The sequence below is a fragment of the Triticum dicoccoides genome, chromosome 3B (assembly GCF_002162155.2).
Source record: "Triticum dicoccoides isolate Atlit2015 ecotype Zavitan chromosome 3B, WEW_v2.0, whole genome shotgun sequence".
Lineage (NCBI taxonomy): Eukaryota > Viridiplantae > Streptophyta > Magnoliopsida > Poales > Poaceae > Triticum > Triticum dicoccoides.
Window position 1 is genome coordinate 732924029 of NC_041385.1, and position 7328 is coordinate 732931356.

At 44.0% G+C, this 7328-nt stretch overlaps 1 pseudogene; it reads right to left on the reverse strand.

The window, feature by feature from the left end:
- Window positions 1-1243: 1243 nt before the first annotated feature.
- On the reverse strand, window positions 1244-4549 carry LOC119278165 (annotated as a pseudogene).
- Window positions 4550-7328: the final 2779 nt, after the last annotated feature.

Here is a 7328-nt window from a genome sequence, read left to right on the forward strand (position 1 = left end):
ACATTTTCAACATTACAACCAGTGCGATTACCATACCTACAAATGCCCAAAAGTATTTGCAAATGGGTATTGGTAGTGCTTGATCTTCAAGCTTCCTAACCTTTTTCTTCAACATCCTAAGCTCAATAGCTAGCTCTCTGTCAGTGCGTGCTTCGCCATCGATCTCTTCTTCCGGAGCTCGTGGTGTGGCCACTGCCGTTCGTGGCAACATGCGCAACCATTCTTCATGCTCTTCTTGCAGTTCATTCATCAAAGTCTTGGCCAGAGCATCGACCCAAAGAAAGAAGCATGTCACCTGCATGAACACTAAACAGATCAACCCATTGCTCAAACACCCCGACGACGAAAATGGTGCAATTGCCCCGATTCTTACCCCATTCTCGCTGCACACGTAGAACGGACGATTCTGGTTCCTCGGTGTCTGAGAAATCCTTCGATCAACGCCCGCCCGGCACCGCGGACAGACGAAGACAGGCATGTCCATACGCGCCCGGCTCTGCATCCGCGAGGTGGCGCGGGAGCTTGAGGAAGACATGGAGCTCGGAGCCGAAGGGGATCTCAACGCCGCCGCGCCCTCCACTGCCAGCTTCCCACCGCCGCGCCCTCCACAGCTAGCTTCCCGCCGCCGTGCTCTCTCTCTCGCCGTGGTCACCGCCGTGCTCTCTGTCGCCGCGGTCACCACCGCTGTCGCCCGCTTATATAGCACACCCGCCAACGGCTCTCTGCTCAACGGCTCTTTGCTGGGTCCCACAAGCCACGCGTGCAACGGTCTGAATAAAATTGACCGTTTCTGCCGCCTGGTCCCACCTGTAAGGGCCGAGTCAAAAGGTTGACCTGACGGAGATGGCAGAGTTCACGGAACGAGTCGGTGCGCACGGACTAGGGGCAAAACTGAGCACAATTCGCATCTGAGGGCAAAACTGAGCACATGGACACCACTGAGGGCAAAAGGATAATTAACCCTTAATTAAATTGTGTCCAGAAAAAGAGAAATCATGGAGAACACATGCTAAGCTGCAACAGGAATTATGTCATAAACTATGCAATTAGAGTCGCAATACTAATCATCAATCTCATCAACGTACTAATAATGCTGTAATGGAAACATGATATTCATGTAGTAGTAGCACACACACGAACCATGTCAGACTTATCACGGCAAAACCAGCAGTGTTCAGACACAAGTACTCGGCACTAAAACTAAAATTTCCCACAGCTTCTTCCATGGGTTTTAAAAAAAAATAAACTATACCCATCACCGGTTTCATTTAAAAAAAGAGAAAATTCTGATTTATTTTTGTGATACAAGTCATTATTTTCATATACTATGTACTCTTGTGGGGGAGCAGAAAGGTTTGCAGTAGGAAGAACTATTGAATTTATTAAACCTCTGGAGAAGGGGTAGACACTTGAACATGACTGTCAAACTGCACAGTACCAAACTAGATACATCCTTCCACCTTTCAAACAAGGATGTCTAAACTGAACAATACCAAACTGAGCCTCAACACTGTCATGCCTGCCATGCCACATCTCCCTCATGGAGTAACCCATGCACCTTGAAATAGTTGGCTTACTGTTTTGCCTAAAATCCACTCCAGATCTGAAGACGAGACAGCTGCCTTGCCAGCGACATGAGAGATTGCCTCCTTTGCTCCTTTCTAGCCGCATTCGGGAACGACGTAGGGGAAGTCACTGCAAAGAAGAATCCCAGAATATACCATCACACTCATGGAGGTACAGACGTATAGTGAAAATAGTCTGATGCAATGAAACTCCCATTGATGCGCTGATTGAACTCACCTTCCCCACATTATTCGGCTAGCTCCATAGCTGGAGATCGCGCGAGAAAGAAGCTGAGACGTGTCCTCATACGGATAAGCTTCTCTTGTGATCCGGAAAAGAGCACTGTATTTGACGTAAACCTGTTGAAGTCAAGTAATGCGTCATTGCATCAGTGTTAACAGGGTGACACTGAACAGAAGAACCGAATACAGTACTGTAGTCAAGCAACTTCTGTTCGTTCAGGCACCAGACATCATTCTATCTCTTTGGCTTAATTCTTAGTACTAGAAACTGAATACTAGCCTTAACATATAATGGAAATATTCCTGCATAAAAGAAGAAAAATACTGGAAATAGCCAACTTGCGCAAGAATTCTTTTTCAGAAACTATTCATAATCATGCAAGAATATAAACCAGAGTAGTAGTTGAGTTACCTGTACAAGGGAACAGAATTAAGGGAAGTACCTGTGGGAATCTGGATAAGTTCAGAAATGAAGAGAATGCCTTTTCTTCATCATCATTCCTGCATGTCGATGCAGAAGAAGTTAATGTAGATGACAACATGGTCAGAATTACACTCTTCCAGTTTATGAACAAGCAGACACACAAGCTTACGTTGGTGGCTTGCAGAAAGCCATATGATCAAATATAACAGTAGTTGCAGGATAATCCGTACACAGCTCCTCTATTTCCTGAATATATGAACTGATCCCCTGCATGAACAAACAACAAAAAAGAATAGGAAAATATCAAGTTCATGGAACAGAAGATATGTATTCTTTTACGAAGTGGCAGGGGATTTACATTTCAGCGGATAGCCGGATACTAATACATAACCGTAACTAGCTTTTAATATTGCATCAGTTCTAGCTGCTTAGTGACACGACCAATGATCTCAAGCGTGCATTTTTTCTGGCTGGAACCTTACTGGAGCCCATGATGTGAACTTATCTTCTGTCAACCTGTTAATTGCGTTTTGTAGTTACAAAGTTTATTACCACTAGCAAATTTGCAGCAGAAACGCAAAATACGAAACCTAAAATTCAATTGCAGCCATTACATATTTTGAGTACACATGCATATAGCATAGGAATGCTTCTTTTACCTTCATCACCATTATTCCAACTGGTGCTCCAAGTTCTCCAGCCTTAGCAAACAATGACCTCCCGACCTCATTAGTCATCTATTATTATGATAAATTTTGTGTTCACAGTCATATATGCTCGTAAAGCAAAATTCAGAAGTACAAGAAAGCTGCTTCTGCAATGATGCATAGTTGCTCATTTGCAAACCTTTTGACCTGAAGGCCATAAATTCGGGTTGAAACGGACAGCATGGTATTTTTCCTGGAGAGAAGCAAATGAAATAAATGTTAGAAAGTAGGATGGACATTTTTTTTATGCTCAGAAAGTTCAAAAAGATTGTACTTGCACAATCAGATGTTCAAGCTGTTTAATGCCGCTTCCGTCATCCGCGGGATTTGCGAGGCAGCAACCAATAAATTTTGATGGATACTTCTTCAACACACTACAGAGAAAAATTATAAGGCTGAGATATATCAAAGCGGGAATTCCACTAAACTTTTCATATAGATACAAATCATATGACTAGTTCAGTTCATATGGATGCAAGAAAAGTTTACCTAGTTACTAAAGAGTGGTCAAACATATGATTAATAGGTTGAACAATGAGTGCGCCATCAACTCCAGCTTCATCCATGCACTAGGGGAAAGAGAAACAAGTTCAAAATAATAATCTGACCGGCATATTAGTCTGAAGTCTCAACAGTTTAACAAAAGAGAAGTGACGGGATAAAATATGAAACACATGTTGGAATTAATATTTGCAATACACATTTAGCAGTTAAGAAACAGAGGTCCTGTCGATACTCGATACACAGAAATTGGGAAGGGGGCATTGGGTGTTTCTTTTCCTCGTTAAATTCACAAGCTCTAAATAGCTAATTTAGTGCATCTCTAGCCGATCAATTTAACTCCTTATATGCCCTTATACTAACTCCATATAATTTGAGGAGTTAAACAGTGGCTGGAGGACCTAACCGAATTATCAAATTTAACTCCCTATAGCTTACATTTGGTTCACGCATTCCGTCAAACACTTGCAATGCAGCACTCAACGCACACAAAACCTATGGAACAAGAAAAAGAGGGCACCTCAGCACCCTATGGTCTATGCATTTGTTCAGCCAAATAACCAGTACCACGCAACCCTGCCCCAATTAACAGAGAAAATTAAATCATTCCAGGATGCGGTCTACTATCATCATATATTCATATCCATCTACTGACTACTTTCTTTCGATGAACCATCCAAAGCTACTTCCACAAGCAAAGAGGAACAGTGGAGACCTCGAGCAAGAAGTCCACATCACCCCGGAGCGTCGGCTCCTGGCCCGGGAAAAAGGGGTAATTCTCGGCAGCCTGCACAACCACATAAATCTCATCAAGGGAAGGCGCCAACAATTGGGAATTGGTGTACGCCCGTCCGTGGGGGTGCCTTTTCTTTTACCTGCAGCGGCGAGGCCCAGACGTGGAGGTGGGAGTCCACGACCTTGCAAGAAGCGGGGCCGGCCTTGCCGGAGGCGGCCATGGCGGCGGCGCAAATGGCGGTGGTGGAGGAGAGGAGCAGCCTCCTCCTCGTTGTCGCCGGTGTGGGTAGGATAGATGATAGCAGAGTGCGGGAGGTGGTGGCTAGCGGGGACAGGAATCTGCAGGGCACGGCCGCTGCTGATGAGGAGGCCATTAAAGACGAGGGATGGTGGTGGCGGGTAGATATCAGCTGATAGTGATACTAAACCCGGACATGGGCAGCCCGGCCCGAAAAACCCGGGCTGGGCCCGGGCTTTGTTTTGCAGCCCGAAAGATAGTTCGGACCGGGCTCGGGCTTCATTTTTTCGGGCCGGGCTTGCACGTGCGCGTACTAAAAAACAGCATTCGAGCCGGGCTTTCAGGCTTCGGGCTTGATTTCGGGCCGGGCTCGGGCTTGAAAATATGGAGTATTTCGGGCTTCGGGCCAGGCTCGGGCTTTAGAAATAAAGGTCGGGCTTTTACAAGCCCGGCCCGGCCCGACGTTTGCCCGGGTTTAGGTGATACCACCCTTTACATGCTCCCATGATATAAATTTTGAAAGGTCATATTTAAATGTTTCAAAAAAATCTAAATTTTTTTTGGATGTTCACAAGACATGTGTCTATAACCCCTAAAAAATTCAGATCAAAATTCAAAATTTACATTGAGAAACAAAAAAGACAAATCCATATGTGAATAGTGTCATTTTTTATTGTGTCTTCTTTTGACACTATTCATTGTAGATTTCTCTTTTTTGTTTCTCAATGTATATTTCGAATTTTCATTTGAATTTTTTTGGAGTTATAGAAAAATGTCTCGTGAACATACACAAATTTTTTCAGAATTTTTTGAAACATCAAAATGTCACTTTTCAAAAATTGGAGCATGGTAGCATGTGGTGGCCTCTGGTGTGGTGTGGTGTGGTGTCAGGTTTTATGTGAGTGTGGTGGTTTTTTTCTTCTTCTTTAAAACACAAAAAAAACTTGGGAATGCTGAATGGAGCTCGGCCTGAATTTGAAATGATCGAAATTCATGTGTAAATTTATAAATATTTTTAAAAAATACACATATACTTTGAGACATAACGTAAAAGTGTGTAAATTTTCAGGACGAAATACGTTAAAATGAGTGCTACATAAAAAAACAAGTTTGCGGCTTTTTAGTACATAAACTATTCATCGTAAAAGTCTACGATTTTTTTTTCACAACTCGCTTTTCAAGGTTTTCATGCTGAGATTTTACAGATATGCACTTCAAAAATTGAAATTTGAATTTTAGTACATGTTTTTTCAGATTTTTTAAACTATGAAATTTGAAATTTTAATTTTTCGGCCTCCATGAAGACCGACCTCCAAAACGCCCTACTCAAACAAACTGCTTTGTTCATCTATATTTATTATACCAATATAAAAAGACCCAAAGGTGCAGATCCAATTAATCTCGGCCATTTAATTGTGTCAATGCAACGATCTAGACTGCTTCAATGTCGAGCGCTCAACACATTTAGCGTGCAGTTAATTTCATATCAAATATAGTCCTAATCACATGATAACACGCAAATAATATCCTACTTAATATCCACATGCACTTAATATGCTTCCTAATTAACGTGCATTGCACGTACACATTGACTAGTATAAGAAAGATACGCATGTAGTTTTACATAACGAGCTTTGTAACATAGAGAAATAATAACCCTTAACAGCAACGAGTTGTCGTTGACGAGAACCACCCAAGCCGAGAAGAACATTGTTGCAGTGCTATTCGGCGCTTGAGACGCTGAAAATCACGCATACCCTTGGTCGGCCGCAATGAATTAACTGTTTAACTGGTTCACTCGCTCCAACCGGCCGCTTGCTAGCTCGCCAACAGTAGGAACGTAAATAGTACGGATAATTCCAACAGATATGAATGCGGGTACAAATTTTTGATCAACTGGATATCCGATGAATATGGTATCTGTAATATTCAATGGATGTGAATTATCTGGCATGGTACTGTAATTATCCGATTGTTATCTTTGCCATGGATTGTACCAAGTGTCCCATAGCTTCCATGCCACCGCCTCCCATGGCACTCATGTCGCCTCCCGTGCTTCCGAAGAGCACTTATAGCCGGACGTCCCAAACCCATCTCAAATGTTCATGCGGAATCACAAATTTTTGACCAAGATGGCAGCCTTAAACAGGTCTTAAACGCCCGAGCTGACCAACACACCTCATATCCAGCCAAAATATGGGGCGGATATGGGGCGTTAGGACACGCCCGGGCGCGTCCACCGCGTTGGACCCAGCCCACACTGGCCCACCGGACCCCACATATATTCCTTCCCATCCCGCCGGACCAAACTCTAACCACTTCATTCCACTCCTCTCCGCCACCCAATCTCACCTCTCCGGTCGTCTCCGGCATGGCGGGCAGTGGATCTGACTCCGACCAGCCCGCATTGCACTCCGCCATTCCCGGGAGGACAACGCCCAACCGACGGCAGGATCTGTTCGGTGCGACTCCATAGCGTCGGCTCAACTGGCGCTCGGATCCTTTAGGGCTCGATCATCGCGGTCCCGGCAGCCGAAAAATCACTCCTCCCCATCACCAGTCGAGCGGACTATGGATTTCACCGAAACCGGTGTGCCCGCCGTGGGAAGGAAAGGATAAGGGCTGCTGATGACCCACAAGTATAGGATATCTATCATAGTCCTTCGATAAGTAAGAGTGTCAAACCCAACGAGAAGCAGAAGAAAATGACAAGCGGTTTTCAGCAAGGTATTCTCTGCAAGCATTGAAATTATCGGTAACAGATAGTTTTGTGATAAGATAATTCGTAACGGGCAACAACTAACAAAAGTAAACAAGGTGCAGTAAGGTTGCCCAATCCTTTTTGTAGCAAAGGACAAGCCTGGACGAACTCTTATATAAAGCAAAGCGCTCCTGAGAACACATAGGAATTATTT